The sequence below is a fragment of the Aptenodytes forsteri genome, unplaced genomic scaffold (genome assembly GCF_000699145.1).
Source record: "Aptenodytes forsteri isolate BGI_AS27 unplaced genomic scaffold, ASM69914v1 Scaffold47, whole genome shotgun sequence".
Classification (NCBI taxonomy): domain Eukaryota; kingdom Metazoa; phylum Chordata; class Aves; order Sphenisciformes; family Spheniscidae; genus Aptenodytes; species Aptenodytes forsteri.
In genome coordinates, this window is record NW_008794731.1 from 3,018,861 (window position 1) to 3,026,051 (window position 7,191).

The 7,191-nt window shown below is 37.7% G+C and overlaps 1 long non-coding RNA gene across 1 annotated transcript in view; it reads right to left on the reverse strand.

Annotated features, from left to right (window-relative positions):
* Nucleotides 1-2,261: 2,261 nt before the first annotated feature.
* LOC103894512 overlaps nt 2,262-7,191 on the reverse strand; it is a 12,375-nt gene continuing 7,445 nt past the window's right edge. The window contains exon 3 of the long non-coding RNA XR_657308.2: nt 2,262-2,341. This is a non-coding gene — a long non-coding RNA (uncharacterized LOC103894512). The remainder of the gene's footprint in view (nt 2,342-7,191) is intronic.

The following is a 7,191-nucleotide window of genomic DNA, read 5'->3' on the forward strand; positions in this document are numbered from 1 at the left end:
TTATGGTATTTTCCAAGTGTTACAACTCATTTTCCCAAGGCCAGCACTGCGTGTGGCATCGGTCTGGCTTGCTTGTCTCTCTGCCTTTCCTACTGTTCATGTACTTCCTTCTTTTTCCTTAACAGGCTTTTTGATCAGAATAAATCCAACAGTAAGCAAGCTTTCTGAGCCGATGAAGTCTTACTGTTACATCTCTAAGCAGATACTACAAATTCAGCAGCAGGGACCTCAGTTCTTCAGCTGAGTTTGAAATTGTTATTGACTTTCTGATATTAATTTTCTTTATATTCTGTTGCCTGTAAATTTGGCCTCGGATCTTGCTACATACAATTAATGCCAGTTTCTGACATCACCGTCTCTGAATATGTTAAGTAAGTTCAAGGAGTGACAATGTTCAGTTTATAGCTTTTGGAGCTTTGTCCCGGCTATGCACAGCCTGGGTCGGCCACTGCTCCCACTACCCCAGAGGAAACACGGAGATGTTCCAAAAATGACGGTCCCGCCTATCCAGCTGCCTTGCATTGGAAAATTAATCTAAAATTCTTTCCCCCATGGCTGATCCACCTTGTTCCAGGCTGGACCTGCAAGGAGTTTCAAGTTATTTTATGAATCTCTTTATTTAGGAGACACGAGTCGCACACTCGTGCATTAGACTGTGAACACTTTCATGGACTGTTTTATCTTTGGTAATTACTTGAAAAAAACAAATACAACTACTTATATTTAAAGAACAGTCAAGGGAAAATTCTGGAAACATGGCTTTGCATTACTTAGAGACTAAGATATTACTTCTCAGTGTTAGTCTCTCTGACTAAAAACTCGTTTAAGTATTAGACATAATTCCTACAGTGGTAGAAATGGATAAGGAACTTGAAAGCTGTAGTTTAAATTTGCAAGAAGCTTTCTGCTAAGAAAAATAGGGATAATAGATTTGGAATATAAATGAAGCACTGGGTAGGTTTTCCTGCTGTAGAATGTGTACATCTTATATGTATATTAATCTGCAAACTACAGAACAAATATTGATTAAAATTTGAAATAAAATATAAAATGTCATTTATGTCAAGTATCATAAACAACCCAATATCCTTTCATCTCTCAGTTTATGGAGGATGGAGACAATAGCATTCCCTCACAGAAACTATAAAGAAGTTAAAAGGTAGAATCAATATCGTAAGAGGAACTTCTAGATGCACATATTTAGCAAAATTCCTAGAAATATAAAAGGGAAATGCTTCTGTTGGGCTCACTGCCTGGGGCTTTAAATTGCTGTATACTATCATGCAGTATGGACTATACTAATTATCTAATTTAGACATTTATATGGTCATCAGACAAGTGGGGACCTGGAGAGAAATCCCTAATTAAGACTTTGGAGTTTGATAAGAGGCTGTTACTGCATGGTGATAAAATATTATTTTTGTCTTATCTTATGAATGTGTCAGGGCAGATTATGTTAAATGCTACCTACATGCATAATCAGATGACATATCTCTGGCAAGGCCCACAGATAACAGTCTGCAAATGCACATTTATTATTTTACAGTTCAGAGTGTTAAAAGGAGAACAAAACTTGTAGATCCACAACTACAGCAAATCCCCCTCAGCTGTGTCTGGTGTGTCGCACCACCGGTATTTTCCTTGGGACTTGGGGACAGAGAATTTGGTCTGCAATGACAGTTACAACAGCTGGAAGCCTGCTCCTGTTCACAGCACCTGGAACCATTCTGTTGGCTCTGTATTGCTGAATTCTCCAGGCATTTCCTTTCTGCTCCATGCTTTTTATGGAATAAACCATTGGTGGGTGGATTAAAGCCATCAGAAATTCAATTATACAAAGGAATCCCTATCTGATTGCTCAGGTTAACCTTCATTACCTTTACAGAGAGAGGAGAACAGGGCAGGGAACTGGCCATTCAGCTTTCAAAGCTCCACAATTCATTCCATTCAGATCACAATCCATTTTTTTTGGCATTATGAGTTTGTTGTGAATGCTAAATACGTAGTGCAAAAATACCAGCTCTGAAGATCTTTTTTTTCTTGACAAGCTTTCTGGGAAAAGTCAGAGCTGCTATATTTTTTGCATGCAGTCTTCCCATCCTTCTCAACTGCAGGACTGACTTGAACAATAGCGTTCACTTAAGGATCTCTTTCCTCATTAGGTGCTTTGACTTCTCAAGGAGGATGGCCAGCTCTACCACCGAAGAAAAAGAAAGTAAATTCAGGGAACAAAACATACATGACAGTTTTATTTTTTATTTTGTCCTCTTGGCATGATCCAACACTGTTGATATCAATGGCAAAACCTGCTATATCTTCCAGTACTGGAGCTTAGCTGTTACTGGAAAAGGAAATGTTTACAATGTTTTTTATATATATATTTATATAAATACATATATATAAAAATATATGTAATACATATATACATTTATACACACACACTAAATTTAACACTGTAATTATCAATTGAGATTATTCAAAGCCCACATTGTAAAACTTCCATGACTTTCTACCTGGATAATACCTTTTTTCATTTTCTGTTATTTACAAGTATGCATAATACAAACCGACAAGTGCTATAGCTGAGGAAAAGAGGCGAGAAACAAGGACCAAAGGTCCTTGCTAAGCAGCAGGATGAAAGATGGCTTAGTGTAATTTTGCAGGAGGGATTCAGTTTCACAGATTTCCACACAAGAAATGTGGATATTGATGGGGGTTCGCAACCGGCAAACTCAGTAACAGTCCTATTCAATTAAAAGTACGTAAAGTGTTAATATATTGTACCCCAGTTCATGTTTAAGGGGCCATAGAGACTGATGTCTCAATCACAGGAAAAAAGCCCATTGAAAAAAGCTCCTATGCTCAAATCCCATATTTGTAGGTGTCATCCATTACCAAACAGCACTTCATTAACATGCAAAATGTTTCTACATATTTCCCAAAACACCGATTAGGGGTTCAAGCAAGAGATTTAGGAGACTTGAGTTTAACCAGCCCCTCTGCCCCAGAAGCCCTGAGAAATCCCAGATCTGTCCTCTGAGCTCAGTAGTTTGCTTCTCCATGTGCAAACAGGGGTTGCAGCGCTGCGAGGTGGCATCAGGATAAATCCATCAGGTTCTGAAGGACTGGATGCTACCATAATGAGGATCGATGAGGACTGGAACTACCAGCTCTGTACCCTGAGATCTTGGTAAAAATGGAAGATTAATTGGAAGCATAACAGAAGAATATCTGTTCAGAAGATACAGGTAACTGGTTGAGGTATAAGTCATTAGCTTTTACAGTGTGATGGCCCAAGCATGAAAAATACCTGGCCACAACAACTGATATGTACCTAATTTCCAGGTTTGAAGAAAAAAGCCCCAACAAAAACTTGTGAAAACTTTATAACCCCTCTGCAGCTTGTTTAATCTGATCACTACATGTCTGCATAAATAGGCGATGGAATGAACATGACCCAACAAAGCCTATGTGGGTTTGATTAATGGAGTGCCCCAAAGTAAAATAGTCATGCTCAAAATCTGAAGAGAAATGCAAACTTTTAATAACATTTTCAAATTATTTAATCATACAATCAGGCCTGACCTTGTTCAATATGAAACTTCATTATAGCCTGGAATGTTAATATAGATTTCCAAATGCATCATAAATTACTGGTTTCTTCAATGATGCATGGGCCTGTCCTGCTGTGGCCAACTGCAATTTTAATATTTTCTTAAGAAATGAAGAAATGAAGAATTAGCAAATAATGGCATGATCCTGAAATTACTGTTATAGGGATCACAGTTTATTAATCAGCTAAAAAGGATAAAGGCATTACTCACCACGGATAAATGATGCAGCCAGTCCTTTTTTTTGGTGGAAACAAACCCTAAATGCTTATTTTTGAATAGATCCATTAATAACCAATTCAACTGACCTACCTTTCTGCAACATGACAGGTCTGACAGTCAATGAAGGAATTACTACGTGTAACTGGCAATTTTACGATCAGAAGCATTATTTTGTATACAACTAGTATCTTGTAACAACTTAAAAATGGTATTCACTGTTGGAAAAGGGTAAAATAAAAACACTTGCAATATTGACTGACAGATATCCTTATTTGGAGCTTACTCTTTAACAACAAAAGAGGAGAAAGGAGCGGACTATTTAAATGCTAGAGAAATCAGGGAAACTGAGAGGCCACTGTACTTTTCGTTTAACAATACGTTTTGTAAACGATCTGCAGTATCCACACATTTTTTGGAATTAAAAACAGAGAATTGCTAGAAGTTTGGTGGTCTTCAGGAATAGTCCAGTCCGAGCAACCAGTTCAGTAGTCCAGTTTAATGGTTCCGTTGATTTCAGTGTGGTTGGATTGAAATATAATTTTCTTTGCTTAATCACTTACCAAAGCATCATAAAAATCTGCACAGTTGTGCTGTGGATGAAACACTGGCCTAGGAAACATTTCTCTTCACGTATTAACATGCCTGTCTTCACTGAGGTCTGAAGGTCCATGTTGTGCATTGTAGGCCAAAGATGAACTGTTTGCTTTCAGCACTGAATAACAACAGGACAGTCCTGGAAATAAAGCTAATAAGACATTCCACAGCAATTAAAAAAAAAAATTGCATTTTGTCATATAATGGAAAGCATGAAAATGTGGAGATTCAAGCAGCTTGAATACTCAATTAATAAACATTTCAAGATAAGTTCAATTATCATTATGACCAGCACAATGAACCTTTGTCACTCTGCCTTTTTTTTCTAGATCTCTCTGTTTGTAACCTCCTCTGCAGTCTTTTGCATCTGTACCAGATTCATTCTAAAAGCATTTAATGTAAATAAACCACACACGAGGCAGTTCAGCTTTTTCTAGGGTAGCCATCCAGAGCTTTGCTTGCCAAGAGGCAACGATACTGAGCAATATTGTGCAGAAGTCTATAATTTGCTCTATAATAACCTCAGTTTGTTTTATTTTTTTATTTCTTCTGGCCATGAGACATGTCAGGAGTTTTCATGGGCAACCCATTGCCCAGAACTAATTGGTTGCAAATCACAGTAAAGGAAGAATTTCATTGTTTTCAACCATAATACTAAACAACTATTTAGCAAAGGGAAAGAATAACGCAGAATAATTATTAATTGAAGAAAACATTCAGAACACATGAAACATGGTGAAACAAACTATTAGGTCCAATTATGCCACTTCTGTGAACATTGTTACGCTATCTTTAATGAACTCACATTTGAAAGCTCAATTTTGTATTGGGCAGTGGCTCAAAACCCAGAGACACATCAGTCCCAAGCACTAACTCACAGGAAAGTGCTAGACTGTAACGCACTGACAGCACTTTCCACAGCAATGTGGGTTTACCTTAAAGAGCTTCTATTCAGCTCTGCTTCAAATCAAACTTCATTTAACTGAGGAAATCTAGCAAGGTCACAACGCGAGAGAGTCTGCCTGCAGACACCGGCCATCCTTTAGTCTATTATACAATCACACACATGAGATTTTAAGAACAAAAATGCCAGATACCTTCTGTAGCGACAACCTTATCCGACAGAATTGCCACAAAATCCAAAATGTTGAATTTGCAACTACTAAGCCATGACCTAGTCTGTTTGTGAAGACTACTACTTGAAAATGTGACTATGAATTGCATTTAACTTTGTGCAAAAATATAACTGGAAGAACTAATATAACCAGAAGTATAGCTGGACAGTGCGCTGTGTCAATTACAGAGCTGAGAATTAAAGCTACAGAGAGGAAAAAAATGTGTTTCGGTGAGAAAGTCATCTCTGGAGTTACAATTAAGATGAAATTTATTGCCGCTGCTTAACATCTGTTTTATATTTATTCCTTCTGATAAAAAATTATATCCTGGATCCAAAGCTTCAGCTTCCAAAGTTGCAGAATAAATGTTAATTAAATATTTTATATAAAGTCTTTAAAAAACCCACTAAAATTATTCAGTTTACTTAAAATAGGACCCAGCAAAATACAAAGGGTGGTATCAGATTCCGTAATGAAGTCTTTCAGTTCCCTTGAACTCTGCATTTAATGTGAAATATAAGGGACTAACTTTCATATTTGTTTCCCTCTGGTATAAACAGACTGCGTAATGAGCTGCTGTGTGATACGAACTGAATGTCACTCAGAAGGCAGCACATTCACAGCTCACTGGTGGCTTTACCCCTCTTAATCTTCAACTTATATCTGAGATGTTCTTTCCCTTTTTCATGAAAGGACTAATCATATTTGTTTCCCTCTGGTATAAACAGACTGCGTAATGAGCTGCTGTGTGATACGAACTGAATGTCACTCAGAAGGCAGCACATTCACAGCTCACTGGTGGCTTTACCCCTCTTAATCTTCAACTTATATCTGAGATGTTCTTTCCCTTTTTCATGGATGCTCATTATGTATCTGTTACTCATTCACTTTGCTGGGTTCGAATAAGTATGGACTTCTAGATATGATGTAATCTACCAAAAACTCCTAGAGAAGTGGATGTTATTTGCTGAAAAGCCTCATGCTCCTGAACAGCTTGTCAGTCTGCTAGCTCCTCAGAGGTCTGTTTCCCCATTAGTGCACATTTCCCCGGTTGAAGATTTAAGGATTTTTTCCCACTGTCACAATAAAAAAGAGGAAAAGGAAGCAGGTGGTGTCATTTCTAAAGTCCAAGCTTTTTTAATGATCATTCTGTATTTCTTCAAGTGCAGAAATTTCAATTTCGATTAAAATGAAAAAATGACAAGCCATTTACAGACAGACCTCCATTCTCCAAACATTCCGCTCTGAATACACAATATGTTTTCCTATATAATGCATGCACCATATTTCAATATTAATTATATGCAGGTCTCTTCTGGGTCACATGCTAATTATATCTATTTAGAACTTATCATGTAACTTCCAATAATATGCTGTCATTGTGTCCTGTTGTTTTTCCTTGCCTGAGGCAGAAGGAAGCTACAATAAACCTGAAAATATTGGCAAGAAATGTTCATTTTAAAACATATGGGAAAAAGCTGCACTAAGGGCCTGTCGTGGTTTAACCCCAGTCGGCAACTGACCACCCCCCAGCCGCTCGCTCACCCTCCCCTCCCCGGTGGGATGGGGGAGAGAATCGGAAAAAAAAAGTAAAACCCATGGGTTGAGATAAAGACAGTTTAATAGGACAGCAAAGGAAGAGATGATAA